Below are 17,576 nucleotides of genomic sequence, written 5' to 3' on the forward strand. Positions count from 1 at the left end.
CTAAGTCGCCTGAATAGTAGATCCGCCTTTTCTAGTAGCAAAAGTGCTATGTGCCTGCTTTTCATGTATGCTAATATCATGCTAAAAAGACTGTTTTGTTAATTCATGTGACAAAAATAAAGGACATTTTGTTGACAATAAAGCTTCCAAAGAATGACCAATACGTGGCAGTTGGGTTGATTTTTGATAGTAAATGAAAAAACTGATTTGATGGAATGGGCATTGTGCATTCAACAAGTGTGGAAGAAGCTATTTTGTGTGCTGCAATAAACAGCATCTTCTCCTTGCAAATTCTTTAATTCTGCCAATTAGACAGAAGAAGGTAAACACTTATTAACAAGATGACAAAATTTTACAAAACAAACATAGAATGGTAAAACATATTGAAATTACACATAGAGAAAACAATTAAAAAATAGAGTCCGGTCATGGCCCCTTCTCTCTGTTCGCCTTTCAGTGGCTCCCGGATTCAAGGGAGGGCCACGTTTTCAGGACACGTCAACGTTTAAGTCTATATGCAAATGAACAAGTGAGCCCACTTCCCAAAGGCGGGGAATACATAGAAAGGCTACCAAAAAGGGAGATTTGTCGAGAACAAGGGAGATTACAGAATTGCTATCTGTGGTCACTGATTTCATCAACAATTGTCAAAACAAACATTCCTTTGGTTAAATTTCCCCCCCCCCCCCCCCCCCCCATTAAGTCATAAGAATTAAAGGCAGGAAATAACTTATTTAACTTACAAAGTTCAAAGAGGGTCATGAACCACTCAGGCCTTATGGTTACAAACTAAATAATACTGTAGGTAGATGACCTACAAAAAATACACATTGCTATTCCAAGCATTTCCAAGTAAACTTTTAATGAGTCCACTAGACTATCAGGCTTTACTTGAAGATCTTTTTTTGCAAATTTTTCTCTGCTGATTGTGTGCCAGGATCAGCAGTGCCTCGGTTACAGATGGCATGCTCATTGTTGTCCAGGGAACATTCCACTTGACATCAGACATTGTTACGCGGCTGCACTGAGATGGAGCTTCACAATTTATCTTCCTTATATAATCTAAAGAAGAGCTTCTGTCAAATGACATTGAGACTGGACAGTTGACTCCACAGGCATGCCAGACTTGCAAAGGTATCGTCCTCCCTCACGTCTCGCTTCACTTTCTTCTTTCTATTCCCCACACCCACTCACATTTTTACTATTCAAGAGTGTGGCTACCTTGCAATGATTAAAATAAATTGCACATGAAGGCAGACTTTTGAATTCTTGGCATGGTTTTCTTCACATCAGAAAATGAGCAGAAAGTGAAAAGTTAGAGCAAAGAAAACTCATGGTGAAATGTTTTTATATTGTTATTTATCTATTTATTTTTGCTGTGCAAAATGTAAAGGTTAAAAATCAGCAATTACTAATCGTATGATTTTCTGTTATTGTTGTGTTGTTCGCGAACCCAAAGCATTGTTATGGCCAACAAGTAGGGTTGCCAACTGTCCCTGCTTTACACTTATTGATGACACACGGTAGACACAGGAACATTCATGTCTTTGTAGATGGATTTGTAGCCTTGAGATTGCCCATGATTTCTCACAATTTTGCTTCTCAAATCCTTAGACGGTTGGTTTGGACAGTTTGGTCTTCTTTCTTTTCTCCATTCTCTATGTGGTACACACAACGACAAAGGACAGAGGTTGAGTCAACTTTAATCCATTATAATTGGCTGCACGTGTGATTTAGTTATTGCCACCACCTGTTATGTGCCACAGGTAAGTAACAGGTGCTGTTAATTACAGTACACAAATTAGAGAAGCATCACATGATTTTTCAAAGGGTGCCAATACTTTTGTCCGGCCCATTTTTGGAGTTTTGTGTAAAGTGATAATGATTTCATTTACCCCCCCATTTTATTTTGTGTGTTTTCATTGCAAGCAAAACAAATGAAGATATTACTACCAAAGCATTTGTAATTGCAATCTTTTTCTGGGAGAAATTGAGCATTATGTGACAGAATTGCAGGGTTGCCAATTAGGGATGTCCCGATCCAGGTTTTGCACTTCCGATCCGGTACCGATATTGTTTTGCACTTCCGATCCGATACGGCTACTGGCCAATACCGATACCGGCCAATATCAGCATGTATTAAAGTTTAAAGTTATTTTGCCTCCTTACTTAGTTGTCAGACTCATGTTGAAAAGGGTTTTAGCACTCTTGATAACAACTAGCCAGCTGATTTAGGTGAGTTTGAATAACACACAATGGTTGGTAACAAGAAACTGACCTGTTTATTCAGTGACAAACACAAAACATTCTAACTAACAAACAGAAATGGCATAGTCAGTCAGTAAAACGTGCAAATAATATTGTAAACTGTCAGTGGAAAATCCCACAAACTTCCCAAGCTATTAGATGATTTTAATGTTTCGTGCATTAGTTACAAAAATTGTATAAAAAGCCTCTCAGGTTTAAATAAACGACTATTTCAGTATCAAGTTAACATTTTAAAACAGTAAATAAAATACTCAAGTCCCCATTCTGTATCAGCAGCTTTAAACTACATTCAATTAATTTAATTTTGCGAATCAACTGTTAAAGTTGTTAAAATTGCTCCCGTTATTCCATAATTTCCCTTCTGTATACTTTTGACATGTGAAAGTTTAAAAACTGTTTTAAAGATAGATTCATGTCAAGATTTTGCCAATTTAGGAGTATTTTATATAAAAAGTTAATTAGGTTCGCTTGGAAGGTTCACTACAACAGCCTACAAGGGAAGTCTCCAGCTTTAAGATGGCGGCTGTTTACTAACGCACGTAGTTTTCAATGCAAGTGTTGCCAACGGCGTCGAGTCTGTCATTTTGCATCTAGTTCTATATATATATATATGATATCTATTAGACAAACATGACGTTTATGCTTCATTCCAGAGAAGTGGGAAGTCGGATTTATCCCACTTGGATGGTACCAGTTCCGACCTCAAAGCGTTCCAAGCAAATGTATACAACAATGATGGCTGATCGCGACGAGGTTTTTTTTTTTATTTCGGCCATCCAAAGACATTTTGACCTCCAGCGAACCTGCCTTCCTATAAGCGATCAAATAGTAGAGGAAAAACGACGGCTGCGTTATAGCCCACACTGTAAACTGCCTTTTTTTAGTTACACCCTTTGCTGATCGTCAATATAAAATCATAGCACAACAAAGATGATGTCGGACTTTTCCGGCCTCCGACTAGGAAAATATCATTGGAACGCCACTCGAACTGGGAGGTCCAAGTCGCAAAGTCGGAGAAAAAAATAACTACCCCGACTTCCAAGTTGTTTCAATCTGACGTCACTGGACAAAATGGCGTTCAAGAAAACGTACGGAATGATAACACAATAATGAAGTAAATCAAGTTTATTTGACGCCATGTATTTTTTTCTCATACAGTGAATTATCTTTGTTGTGCTATGTTTTTATATTGACGATCAGCAAAGGATGTAACTAAAAAAAGGTAGTTTACAGTGTGGGCAATAACGCAGCCGTCGTTTTTCCTCTACTATTTGATCGCCTATAGGAAGGCAGGTTCGCTGGAGGTCAAAATGTCTTTGGATGGCCAAAATAAAAAACACCTCGTCGCGATCAGCCATCTTTGTTGTTTACATTTGCTTGGAAAGCTTTGAGGTCTAAACTGGTATCCGACCTCCGAGTAGGATAAATCCGACTTCCCACTTCTCTGGAATGCAGCATAAAAGTGTTGGATGGTGCGTCTTTACTCACAAGAGATAATGGCTCGTCATCCAGAATGAATTCTTCGGCAATGACTCTTGTTATTCCCTGGGCTTTGGGACTGTCGAGTGCCAGTTTGTCACGCATAGCAAAAGTTTCTGCCAGTTTTAGTTGCGTAGGACCTTTCTTTTTGTCTTCGGTTTTCTTAACATACTCCTTATATTGTTTGTGGTGGTATTTCGCTAAATGCTTGTTTAGGTTGGTTGTATTAAAACTTCTCACAGCTTTACCACCACGCTTGACTTTATTGTGGCATATGTTGCACTCTGCCTCTTCGTCTTTGTCGTCCTTTAAGGTGAAATGATCCCACACAGCTGACATTTTTACCGATAAAGTCTCTCGGTAAATTGGGAGACGGTAATGTAGTGTGTTGAAGGAGTGCCGTAAAATGCGGACCGGATTTTAGGGAAATCGAAGCAAAAACTGGAATGGATTATGTATATCGGTGCGCTGGAAAACCCTGACCGGATTTTTAAAAAACTGGATCGGAAGTCTGGATCGTGTCTGTGTGTCTGATCTGTGTCGGCCGATCCGATGCGCATTTTTTTGCCCATATCGGCGTCCGATCCGATCCAAATATCGGATCGGGACATCTCTAGTGCCAATACTTTTGGCCAGCATTGTAATCCGAAAATTACGGTACCTAGTTCTTTCAGTTTTGGCTAAAATTATTAAGAAAAAAATCACTTTTCACATACAAAAATATAATTAAAGGGTGATGGTTATCAGGCCAGCCGCCTCTACCAATGAGCCGTCCCTAATTATTATTTTTTTTCAGGGAATTTGCAACCCTACCAAAAACAGTCTACATTGCAGCTTTACTTTATTGTCTTATTTCTTTTTTTGGACCTATGGAATCTTTCTGAATGAATATTTATCATATTTGAATGCTATAGAGTCGAAAGTAATGCTTTTCATCCGGATCCTTCCACTGCAATGACAATAAACTGAATGACAGTGGGAAACAAAGCAGTAAACTACAGAGCATAATCCAATACTCTATAATAAATATTTATGCTCAATTATTCTGTCAGCGTTTTAAAGAGTGGATAAAGCTTTATTATGCCATCAGTAATGCGTGCGCACTATTGACTAGATGGGAATGCTATGATTACAATTCATGTTCAATAGAGAAAATGCAATTTCCGAAGCCATTTTGGAGAAAATTCGCCACGTATTAAATCACCCAACCGTTGAATTAGGAGTGACATTTGGGTGATCAATGATTTGTTTTATTGCGCCAGGCCTAAAATAGTTTGTACACTGTGAATAAATACACAATCTACAAGGAATTCCTATTAAACCTGGTGTAACTTGACCTCAACATTTAGAGTTATAGTATTTTGTCCGTTGTTTCTATTTATTTTCTATAAAGGTCCTGCTGCAAGTCATGAGGTTGTGCAGGATATAAATTGTTCATAGTTGGGTCTTTCGGTGCATAGCCTGACCTGATGACCAGTATGGTAATCTGTGAGATGTCTATTAAGACCAAGAAGAAAAGTCAGTGAGCATTATTTAAGGTGTTCATGAACTGTCTCGACCTGAGCCTGAGCTCCACTAAACATGTCTGTGAGGTCTGGGAACCACTGAGATTAAACTTTAAATTGAATTTGAAATGTTGTATTCTCACACTTCACCATGTGATTTCTCCCTCCTCCTTTTTTAGTATATGTTTTGCTGTAGAAAAATACATGATGTATAGCACATCTCAGCAGTTCTTCACTCGCTACTTGTGCTGTTAGCATAGACTGCACTATCAGTTAACGGAAAATGCGGGGCCCTGTTTTCAAAAAGGTAAAATTCTAATCTTTTCAAAACCAAAGCTGCTAGCGACCTAAAACCAAAACAGGAACTTCCCTTAGGCATATATACAGTAAGTCTCAATGAGCAGCAACATAACAAAAAAATCAAAGTCGTTCCCTAATGAAATTCCGATTAATTATTTTTTTTATATATAAGTATAACAAAACTTAAAGTTGCTATAAAATGTTATGATTTTACTAGGGCTGTCAAAAGTATCGCGTTAACGGGCACTTTAAAATATTTGACGCAATTAACGCACATGCCCCGCTCAAACAGATTAAAATGACAGCAGTGTAATGTCCGCTTGTTACTTGTTTTTTGGTGTTTGGCGCCCTCTGCTGGCGCTTGGGTCCAAATGATTTTATTGGTTTGGGGAGTGAGCATGGTGTAATTATTGACATCAACAATGGCAAGCTACTAGTTTATTTTTTGATTGAAAATTTTGCAAATTTTAATAAAACGAAAACATTAAGACGGGTTTTAATATAAAATTTCTATAACTTATACTAACATTAGACGGGTTTTAGTATAAAATTTCTATAACTTTTACTAACATTTATCTTTTAAGTCTTTCTATCCATGGATCGCTTTAAGAGAATTTTAATAATGTTAATGCCATCTTGTTGATTTATTGTTATAATAAACAAATACAGTACTTATGTATAGTATGTTGAATGTATATATCCGTCTTGTGTCTTATCTTTCCATTCCAACAATAATTTACAGAAAAATATGGCATATTTTATGGATGGTTTGAATTGCGATTAATTAATTTTTAAGCTGTAATTAACTTGATTAAAATTTTAATCGTTTGACAGCTCTAGATTTTACACTAGATGCACAAAAATCACCAAATGTAGAGATAAGCAGCTATATTTTCACGATCAATGGCAATATTTAAGATGTGTTTGCCTGAAATGGCGTCCTATTTTATTATTATTATTATTATTATTTTATTTTTATTTTTTTTAGGACAATTTTGACGTTTTCAACTGCTAATGGATCACTCAGTTTTCACATCAGAAACTTAATACTTGAGGAAAGAATGCAGAATCATCATAATTTTACTCAACAAAAGCAAATTTTGTGTTTTTCAATATACAATCACAACTTATTTAGGTTGAATTCCGATGTCACTATTGTCTCAGCACGTCTTGCCGGCTATCTGGCCATCATTTTAAATAAAATATGTAAAACCCGATTTTTTTTTTTGTACAGACAAGTTTCCTAAGCAAAATATGGGTGGCGCCATCTTGGAAAATGTCTGCTCCGAACTTCTGGTTTAGAAAAAACATCATTAGTTGTGGCTTAAGTAAGCAGTGTGTTGACAAAGTTAAAACTGCAAATCAAACCAGAGGAGCCCACGAAATCTCCAAAAATGGATTCAGCACGACGTAGATTACACTCTGAGATGTTCTGTGCTGTGCTTGAACTCCTGGAAGCACCTACATAAGCAGTTTGAAGTGGAATGTTTTGAAGAGCATCCAGCTTCAAAGTGCCAGTTCGGATTTACCTTGCCATACGCCTTAAATCGAAACCAGCTGCAGACAAGAAGCTAAGGATGTGATTTAAATCTACGGATATACCTAAAAGACTGTATGATTGTCCTGATCACTTTGTTGATCATTCGTGGAAAAAATTATAACAACCTGTTAGCCTGTGTTGACGTGAGGTGTAGATTGATGCGCCGTCCACTTGAGTGACCAAAATGAGGAGTCTTTTCATGCGCAAGATTTTAGCTTTAGTGTTTTTTTGAGCATCGGACACATGAAAATGCAGGGATAAGACGAACATACCTTCCATAACACAGCTTTAACATGGCTGCAAAAACACCCGGTCTTTGTGGTGGCACAAGCTTGGTTCCTCATCTGCCTTCATGAACATGTTGTACTCCCCCGTCGTGATGATGTCAGATGGATACGGTATAACCAAATTGTCTTTTTTAAGGGATTTTGATGAGTAATGTTACTCCAGCTCCACTGTTGTTTTGGATGGAGACGTTCTAAAACGGAAGTTGCGTGCAGACATGCAGAAGTAAAGCTGAAGTACCTCGGAAACTTATATATAAATAGATGCAGAAATGTCTAAATTACGAGCTTTTTTTTTTCCCCAAAAAAGGCAGGTGGCCGAAAAGTACCTAAATATTTGAATGTAAAGTTAAGCTATTGTGTATGGATACAAAATCCAACATGGAGGCCATCACAAGACAAAGAGCTTTTTCAGTTGAAAATTCTTGTAAATAAATGTGTAAATCCTGGAATTTCTATAGATATGAACGTAAAACAGTTGAGATTCTTGGTTAAAAGCAAAAACCCGGCAGTCATAATTCATTTTGCATAAATCTTTCAAGCTAAAATAACGCTATTTTTTTCCATTCGTTTCATTTTTTTTTCAAGTTTCAAAGTGCATGCATGGCGCTATTTTATATAACAATTACCTTTAGTCCTCGACCAAATCACTCTTGCGACACTCCGGCCTGTTTGTATGCACGAAAACCTTCGTTCTGTTTCCACCTAAAGCCGGCGGTAGAACGCAACGTGTGTTTGAGTTTATCGCATTGAAAGATCCACTACGCTCTGCCTGGCCCGGCCCCCTATGGGAAGCCGTGGCGCAATGTATGTCAGAGCTGTCTCATCAACTGATAGTGAAGTACATGCTTTTAGCTAAACATGTTCGATTGTCCAGTTAGACATGTGCCAATTACTGGTTTCATTGTATACCGTGGTATGAAAACGTCAACGTTTCAAAACCGCAACAATTTACCGTCACACCATCCGTAAAGTATTAAGCATTTTTTATGTCCCAAAAATGCATGGAGGAATCCCTCCCTCGTTTGCAGCTGCAAGGCTCAACCCTCCCCTATCGGTTGTTGTTCAGTGTCAGTGAGTCAGCTGTGCTACACGATAACTGGAGGAGGAGAAACTCTTAAACTTCCCCCATCGAAGAAAACGAAATCGCTGGTATGTGAATACTTCGGCAACAGAAAATTTATGGATGGCTGCAACTTAGAGGAGGAGGGCTGCCGAGGAGGCAATACCGCCAATATGATTTCGCATTTATAATAAATTAAAGGTTAGTAAATACTGTCATGAACATTTCCCACCAGCTACGAGAGTTAACTCCAGCGTGTTTAGTGTGTCTAGCGGTGGTAAAATGTGACGTTTTTACTCTCTGGCAACTGTCTCTGTTGAGAAAGAGTGTATTATGTAACCATAATATGAGTCATACACATGTGCTTTTTATGGAAAATATTTCAATTATTTTTGTTCTGATGGTAATAATGTTGAGATGTAGCTGTGGGTTTAGGCTCACGTAAAGGACTGCATTTATTTTAAATTTATTTAGAATATTGTGTTTTTTAAATGTATTTATTTATTTTAACATAACATTATACTTATGTTCCAATTTTTTAATATGATTTGAAATTAATGAATTTAACCAGATATTATATAGATATGACACATTTTAGAGCTGTAATTGCAATTCTGTGATAATTTGGCTTAACGTTATCATATTGTCAGAATCTCATACCGGCACATGCCGAAGCACAGTACATTCTTAACTAGGCTTAATATTCCACCATTACAATAACGTCTTTCTTAAAATAAATCGGTAAAATGAGTATGGAAGTGGTGTACGAAACTAAATCCAAACAAAGAGCATCCTTTTAGATTCCTGCTATTTTGTTAGCTTCTGCTCATGAGTAGTAGTCGCAAAATTGAGTGGGCCTTCTTGCCTTTGCAAATGTCTTCATGTAAGGAATTAATTTTCCCTCGGCCCAAGATGCAATGAATAATAAATTGGCAGAAAAGTTATTTCATCTCTGAAGATGAGCGCGAAGCATGAATCTCTTTTGGGAAATCTTGACGACCATGAGTGGAGATGTGTAAATTATACATTTCGTAATATTAAGCACAAGATATGCAATGGACAGTACCACTAAAGTGGTACTTTTGATTTAGGCAAAACTCTTCCACCGGCCGTCGGATTAATGAGTTAGAAGATAGCGTATGTTAATGTCGACGACAAACTTTTCTCTGGGACCACGTTTTTGTCCATTTAATCAGGTGGATGCAAATGATGCTGTGAATCATTTCGGCTGTAATTGGAGGCTGGATTAGGGCGGCCCTCCTAGGCTTGTTAAGAAGATCTGCTGCTCAAAATGGATTTCACATTTTAATGGGCTTATAAAACCACAAGGCACTTTGTTTTCCCCTAGTAACGGCTATTCCAGTTGTATATGCGTGCTGTGATGCCGCAGAAGACTGTTCTTGTCAAGCCTAATTACTGTTAATTTGCCAGGAACTGGAGAAAAAAAGATTTAGTTCTGATTATCCTATTTTGGTAGATTGTTGACCACTTAAAATGACTCACTACGGGAATTGTTTACTTTTACCTAATGCACGTTATTTGTCAATTTTGTGTTCAAACTTTGGTGTTTACCATTTTGTAATGTATCTTCTTATATCATCACAGTGAAATACGTGTTGTTTGCTCAACGTTGCACCTCCGACTCATCCTTGCTGCTCGGAAAGTTTTTATTTTTTCCCAGCTTGCTCCAAGATTATTTTTGGACAATAACCTTGCCATAGTATTACTGAAATGATTAAAGTTGATCTACCATACTGTGTGCTTTGGAGGTGCATGTATTGGCTTGATACTCTTGAGGAAACATGACAAATATAAAACTGAGTCTTCTATTTTCAAAACCGGAACATTGAACCTAAACCTGGCTTCAAACCACACTTTTAAAACCCAAATTTCATGATTAACTGAAAACTACTAATTAATTAAAAAAATAATAATAATACATTTATATATATTGTGAATATTTGACCATAAACCTTGTTTTACTTTGAATACTTTAGTTCAAATTTCAACATAACGTGAAATATTCTCAGATTTCTGTCATAGTCTGAAAAAGTCACTTTTGATTTATTCTTGTTCTTCGTGTACTTTTTGTTGTTGCTCGTGTTCTTGTTACTTTCTTTTTATTCATCTTCATGGTAAAATTTAACTTAAATAGCTAATCCTCTCCTATTCGCATACAAATCAGACAGAAATTCTGTAGGTTATGTATCTATACATGTGTATGCATCGATCTTCGGACCCCGATTTTCTTTCTTTTTTTAAAAAATTTTTTTGGTCCCAATCGAATCGAATCGAATCGAATCGAATAGAATAGAATAGGTCTTAAATTGTCATTATAAACAACAGCGCAATGGGAACACTGAAATTGGACGTGGCACTCCAATATAAACATATGCATTCAATAAAATAAAATTGTTTTAGCATTTTCTCCACTGACGATTCGTAATAATATTAAAAAAAAAATAAAAAAAATGATGGATTAAAAAAAAGTATATTCACTGATTAATCAGAAAATAAACACCTGATTAATCAATTGTTCAAATAATCGATAACTGGAAACATTACTCAACCTGAATCCTAATTTTAAACCCTAGATTTGAAAATCTAACTATAGTTGGACATTTTTACCATTTGAAAGCCAATTTTGCATCAATGTCAACTCAAACGTGAAAACTAGAAATCTCACTATGAATCCTCTAACCCAGTGGTCCCCAACCTTTTTTCAGGGAAAATGTAACTCAACATACGCAAAATCAACCATTTTTTCCCTAAAACATGACGGCAAATATTTTTGGTCACAGGCATAATGAGTTCTTCTCCAATCACGAAAGATTTCTTGGCTTTAGCAATACGGTTAGCCATGAAGTTTGATGTTCTCAGTGCATTTGCTTTTGTTGCCTAGTTTGCTAACTTTTAGCCACACATTATGGAAAATGGACTTGGTTTTAGGCTCAGCAGGTCCAAAGACGTCGCCGCCCGCAGCACCCAGCCAACAGCAGCTAACATTACTATTGACATTGACTGACACTGGGCTGCTATAGGTGTGCAAACACCCCAGTAATGGAGGCCAAACACTAGATGGCGACAGACACAAATCTCTACTCGGATTAGGCAGGCACAATGATGTGTCGAGGCACAGGCCAGATTGCGATCATTGACAAATTATTTATCTTTTCTCTCTGGGTCGGTAGCAAAGGCGCCAGAGTCTGGTACCGGTCCTTGGCCCAGTGGTTCGGGATCACAGCTCTAACCCTTATTTCAAACATAATCCTTTTAATCTGTTTTACTTTATAAACCTAACACTAATGTTCTACACATTAGTCAATATTTCTTGTTTACTCATAAGAACAGATTAAATTACACATTTTAAACTTCCCACAAATGGGCATTGACTGCAAAATTGCAGGATTAAATAAACCGGAAATCCCATACCAAGTACCTACTGGACCAATACAGGCATTACCGGAACCTTTCAATAATTAAAGTGACTATAGCATGAAATTCATGCTCAGATTCACGTCCTGATCTTTGTGTTCTACTCAAAAGCTGTGTTCATCTCAAATCCAAAGTGATGCAACACCGAAGGATCAGGTAGTCATAGATGTGCTTAATTTCATTGTGAAGCACGGCAAGACAGTCTTCTATGCCTTCCTGTTGAAAAACGTACCTTTTAATATACTGTATGTCAGTAGCAGTAAATGGTTGCATTCATATTAAGAATATAATTGGCATTGAATGAATTATAGTGGTCCCTCTTTTTCGCAGCTAATGGGGATCAGATCTCGCCGCGATAAGTGAAAAACCGTGAAGTAGCGCCCCCCGCCCACACACACACACACACAAAAAAAATTGTGTGTTCAATGTATTTATTCAAATTTAGCATTGGAAAGTGATACATATAAGGCATGTTTTTTCACTTTTTTTTTTTCCAAAAGTATAATAAAAAACAAAAAAACAAAAAAAAAACTTGTATGTATATAAATATTTTAATAAATGTTTTTTAATCACTTTAAATATGATTTTTATGATGTTTTAAACATGCTACTGTCCCACCAAATTAGTTAAAAAAGAATGAAGTAGAAAAATGCTTGTCTTTATTAAATGCTTCATTGAGTGAGTCCACTCAAATCCATTCAAGCTGCTCACTTACACACAATGAGTTGCCACGGCAACTGTTTAACAAGTTAAACGATGATTGATGCATGCGGCATTTTGAAGCTTCGGCTTCCAGGCATCAGTGGCAAGATCAGACACTAACGTCTATCAACCATCGCTAACTTTAATGAGCAACTCCAGTGCACTGCCTTACCAACAAAAAGCAGCAGGAGGAAGAGTGAGACTACGTGATCAGCTCGGGATGACTTATCTATATTTATCTATTTATTTTCTCGTTGAAAAAAAAATCTGTGATTGACTGAGGGCGCGAAGTTTGAAGCGCGAAGTCGCGAGGGATCACTGTAATTAGGAGGCTCAAAAACCACCATGTTTCTACATCTACAGTAGTATGATGTGGAAACATCTGCGGTTTTTAAACTAACCTTGGAGTAGCATTTTTAAAGTCATTCTTATTCCTACCAACGTAGGATTGAGGGAGCTGGTCATCTCCAAATTTATAGTAATGGCTCCTCGTAATGAAGCACGGGCGCATGACAAAAAACGATAAGGATTACAATTACGGTACAGTCAGGAGGCCAAAAGCAATTTATCTGCATACGTCACATGACTGCTAACGGCGTCTAATTGCTGTTGAAAATGACCCAGGCCGGCGCTGGCAGATTGTTTATTGAGAAACTAATCTGTCCGCCTCCGCGCCTCAGGCCACTGGCCCCACATATACAGTGGACCCAAACCTGGCACAACAGGCAGCGCGAGGGTCACCATTAATCAGTCCCGCTAACATGGTGCCGATCCGATGACATTGAAGCCTAAGCGCTACATATTTGCCGCTCTCGCCGTGTGAGGTATTTAAAGCAATTCTCTTTGTCGCTTTGCTCTGCTTGCCCGCTTCTGCCGTATCTGTGGATGAAATATTAACCCCCAGACCGTCGGCTAAGTGTTTCATAAATATTGCATAGTATGGAGGCAGTAATTGGTTCACCCATCTATAATAGCTGTCACCCTGGCCTGCAGAAAAAAAGAGGAATAGCAGCATAGAGGACACAATGTAGCGAAAAAGGCTCCTAATAGAATGGCGCCTATCTCGTTTGTATTCTGCATTATTGCCACAAGGAAAGCACTTATTGCTTGTGATGGTTTGCAACGCTCTGGCTTTATTACAAAGCACATCATATCAATTTCATGGAGCGTCATTTTGTGTAGGAAGCGCAAGAAAGGACAGTGAATCATGTGGCACCTTGTTTTAAGAAGTTAATGCATCAACAATGTGCAGTCCTTGGATTTCAAAGCCATATTTAATCCACAAAGGTGCTCTAAACATTGAAAGTACATGGTGGAACCTTAAGGTTGAACATAATCTATTTCGGCACTCCATTTGTTTTGATCAAGACACTCTCTTCGCACCACACACACAATATGAACTAATGCAAATGATACATTCCAGGGAAAACTTTTTTTTGGTCAGTTTTTATTTCTGGGATTAAAGTCTGCTATGTGTTTAGCTATGCTAACCCAGCCATGAGTCTTATGTTATGATTTGTTCTAATTTACGGAGCCCCCCGGGTGCCAGGGTAGAAAAAAAAAATCATAGCTAATCTATACCCACAGTTTAGTAATCTGTGGGTACAGTTTACTAATCTGTACCCACTGTTTACTAATCTGTGAGTACAGTTTCGTAATCTGTGGGTACAGTTTACTAATCTGTACCCACAGTTTAAACTGTAGCCATAGTTTAGTAATCCGTACCCACAGTTTACTAATCTGTACCCACAGATTATTAAACTGTACCCACAGGTTACTAAACTGTACCCACAGTTTGCTAAACTGTACCCACAGATTACTAAACTGTACCCACAGTTTACGAATCTGTACCCACAGTTTAGCAATGACCCTGAAACAGTAGTCACCAATGTTTGGCGGGGACTCCAAACGCTGAGGGACCGACCGAGCAAGCACCTGCACATTTTGCCCTCGGCGAACAAAGGGGTTTTAAAAGGTAACTATTGGACGTTTTCTTTGGTAGCCGTCTAAAATTTTACTTTCAAGTGTCATCAATCAATATGGCGTGTTGTGTTTGCACATTTTCTGTGCTGCTGTTGTGTCCGTGCATGCTTAATTCAACTAGTGTTTATTAGTTCTTTCGCTATATGCCTCTCACGTACAGATTAGTAAACTGTGGGTACAGATTACTAAAATGTACCCACAGATTGCTGAACTGTGGGTACAGATTACTAAAATGTACCCACAGATTGCTAAACTGTGGGTACTGTTTCATAATCTGTAGGTACAGATTAGTAATCTGTGGGTACAGATTACTAAACTGTACCCACAGATTAGTGAACTGTGGGTACAGATTAGCTATATTTTTTTTTTTTCCTACCCTGGCACCCGGCGGGCTCCGTACTAATTAACTACAGCTCAGACAAAAATACATCAGACATACAGACAAAATCAGATTAGTTCTTTTTAAAGAGCAAGTTTTTTCCAGCTCTGTCTCATGGCCAAAGTGAAGCCTTTTCTTAGTCGCCACAACCATGAAAAAGCAATTCACGCTTTTATAAGATCAAGGCTGGACTATTGCAATGCACTTTATGTTGGCCTCCCCAAGTCCTCAAAGTCCTTGTTCAAAATGCTGCTGCTCGATTTTTAACAGGTACAGCTAGACGTGAGCATATTACCCCCGTGCTATCATCACTCCACTGGCTTCCAGTCCATTTTAGAATTGGTTTCAACTTTTTACTGTTTGTTTTTAATTCTGTTAATGGCCAGGCTCCATCTTATTTAGCGGAAATTTTCACATTCCGTAACTCTGGCAGGACTCTTCGTTTGACCGGCCAGCTTCTTTTACATGTTCCGAGGTCAAAACTTAAACAGTGATGAGACCGATCTGTTGCGGTTGCTGCCCCCAGGATGTGGAATAGCCTTCCCCCTGAAATCCGCACCACCATGAACATGAACCAGTCTAGAGTTTTTGGGTTAAAAGTAAAAAAACGGGCAGTTATGTTACACTAATTTTATCCATTGTTTTTTTTCACAACATTTCCAAGTGCATGCATGGTGCTCCTTAATATAATAATTTCCATGAACCCTCGACCAAATCACTCTTGAGACACTCCTGCCTGCTTGTATGTAGTAAAACATTCGTCTTGTTTCTTGTTTTTGGTCAATACCAAAAGTTGATCTCAATACTTTGTTTTGTACCCTTTGTTGGCAATAACGGAGGCCAAACGTTTTCTGTAACTCTGTAACACGGAATTTAAACTCCCTCCACAGATTTTCTATAGGGTTGAGGTCTGGAGACTGGCTAGGCCACTCTAGGACCTTGAAATGCTTCTTACGAAGCCACTCCTTTGTCGCCCTGGCTGTGTGTTTGGGATCATTGTCATGCTGAACGACCCAGCCACGTCTCATCTTCAGTGCCCTTGCTGATGGAAGGAGATTTTCAATCAAAATCTCTCCATACATGATCCCATTCATTCTTTCCTTTACACAGATCAGTCGTCCTGGTCCCTTTGCAGAAAAACAGCACCAAAGCATGATGTTTCCACCCCCATGCTTCACAGTGGGTATGGTGTTTTTCGGATGCAATTCAGTATTCTTTCTCCTCCAAACACGAGAACCTGTGTTTCAACCCAAAAAGTTCTATTTTGGTTTCATTTGACCATAACACATTCTCCCAGTCCTCTTCTGGATCATCCAAATGCTCTCTAGCGGACCGCAAACGGGCCTGGACGTATACTGTCTTCAGCAGGGGGACACTTCTGGCAGTGCAGGATTTGAGTCCCTGACGGCGCATTGTGTTACTGATAGTAGCCCTTGTTACTGTGGTTCCATCTCTCTGTAGGTCATTCACTAGGTCCTCCCATGTGGTTCGGGGATTTTTGCTGATTTTCTGTTTTTTTTCCTCCACATTCTGTCTCTCATGGTTGAAGTTTACCCATGTTGACAATTACAGGCCTCTCTAATCTTTTCAAGTAGGAGAACTTGCACAATTGGTGGTTGACTAAATACTTATTTGCCCCAATGTATTTATTATAAACAAATATGATGTTAAGAACATTTCATGAAGTGAATAAAAACACACGAATAATACACGAATGGCCACCAATAACAAGTTTTATATATGTTTCTAAAATCATAGTATTTAAATAAGTGGTGTGTAAAGGGTTAAGAAAATGTTTGGGAAGAAAATGCAAGGAGTCATTTGCTTTAGTGAAGTTCTTTGTCCCAGAGAATTGTAGTGCATGAGGATTTGCCTTAAAGAAGGCCAAATTGGCCAAATAGTGTTAAAGGCTATTTGTTTTGCCAGGACAACTTGACGTCAACAGTTGATACAGGTGACTTGATGGTGAAGCCTCCTATTATTTCAATTGTAGGGTAATAAATCAGCAGATTTTAACATTTTTGAGGTGTTGTGTTGCCGTACTCAGCTAGAAAATAGCAAAAAATACGTCATTTATACCATCTTTAATGATTAACTAGCTGGCGTTTTGTTAATTTGTTTAAGTAGTGATTTTGGAGGGTTCCTGACAGTGGCCAAGACTTGTGGCTATGTTTGGTTTGTTTGAAGTACATACAGAAATATGCCAAGAATAGACACTAAATAATCTTATTGTGGACAAATAGAGTAAAGAAACATCCGTATGGATTGATGCTCCGGTTCTGCCATCTTATCTGAGTCCATTATCAAGAATTGCATTATCAGTCCTGGCACAACATACGTGCGCTGTACATGTCTGCCCTGTTTTGTTGGCAGCACAACCCAATCTGAACTTTTTTTGTGGTTTGCAGTGGGGGATTACACAACCGGGCTCAAATTTCTGTCAGGAGAGCGGCTCATCGGTGTCGAGGGCCGTTGTTCAGAGCTCATCCTTCTGTGGAGAATTTTTGGTTTTATCTTCCCGCTTGCAGCCGTCGTGGATGTCTATCGGTGACCTACTTCAGCAACAATTTGGCTTTGCATGTTTCCTAGCAAGCGTTAAGACTGAATTGAAGAAGCGGACTACTGTTTTTGGCGACAC

Source organism: Corythoichthys intestinalis, chromosome 5, assembly GCF_030265065.1.
Source record: "Corythoichthys intestinalis isolate RoL2023-P3 chromosome 5, ASM3026506v1, whole genome shotgun sequence".
NCBI lineage: Eukaryota > Metazoa > Chordata > Actinopteri > Syngnathiformes > Syngnathidae > Corythoichthys > Corythoichthys intestinalis.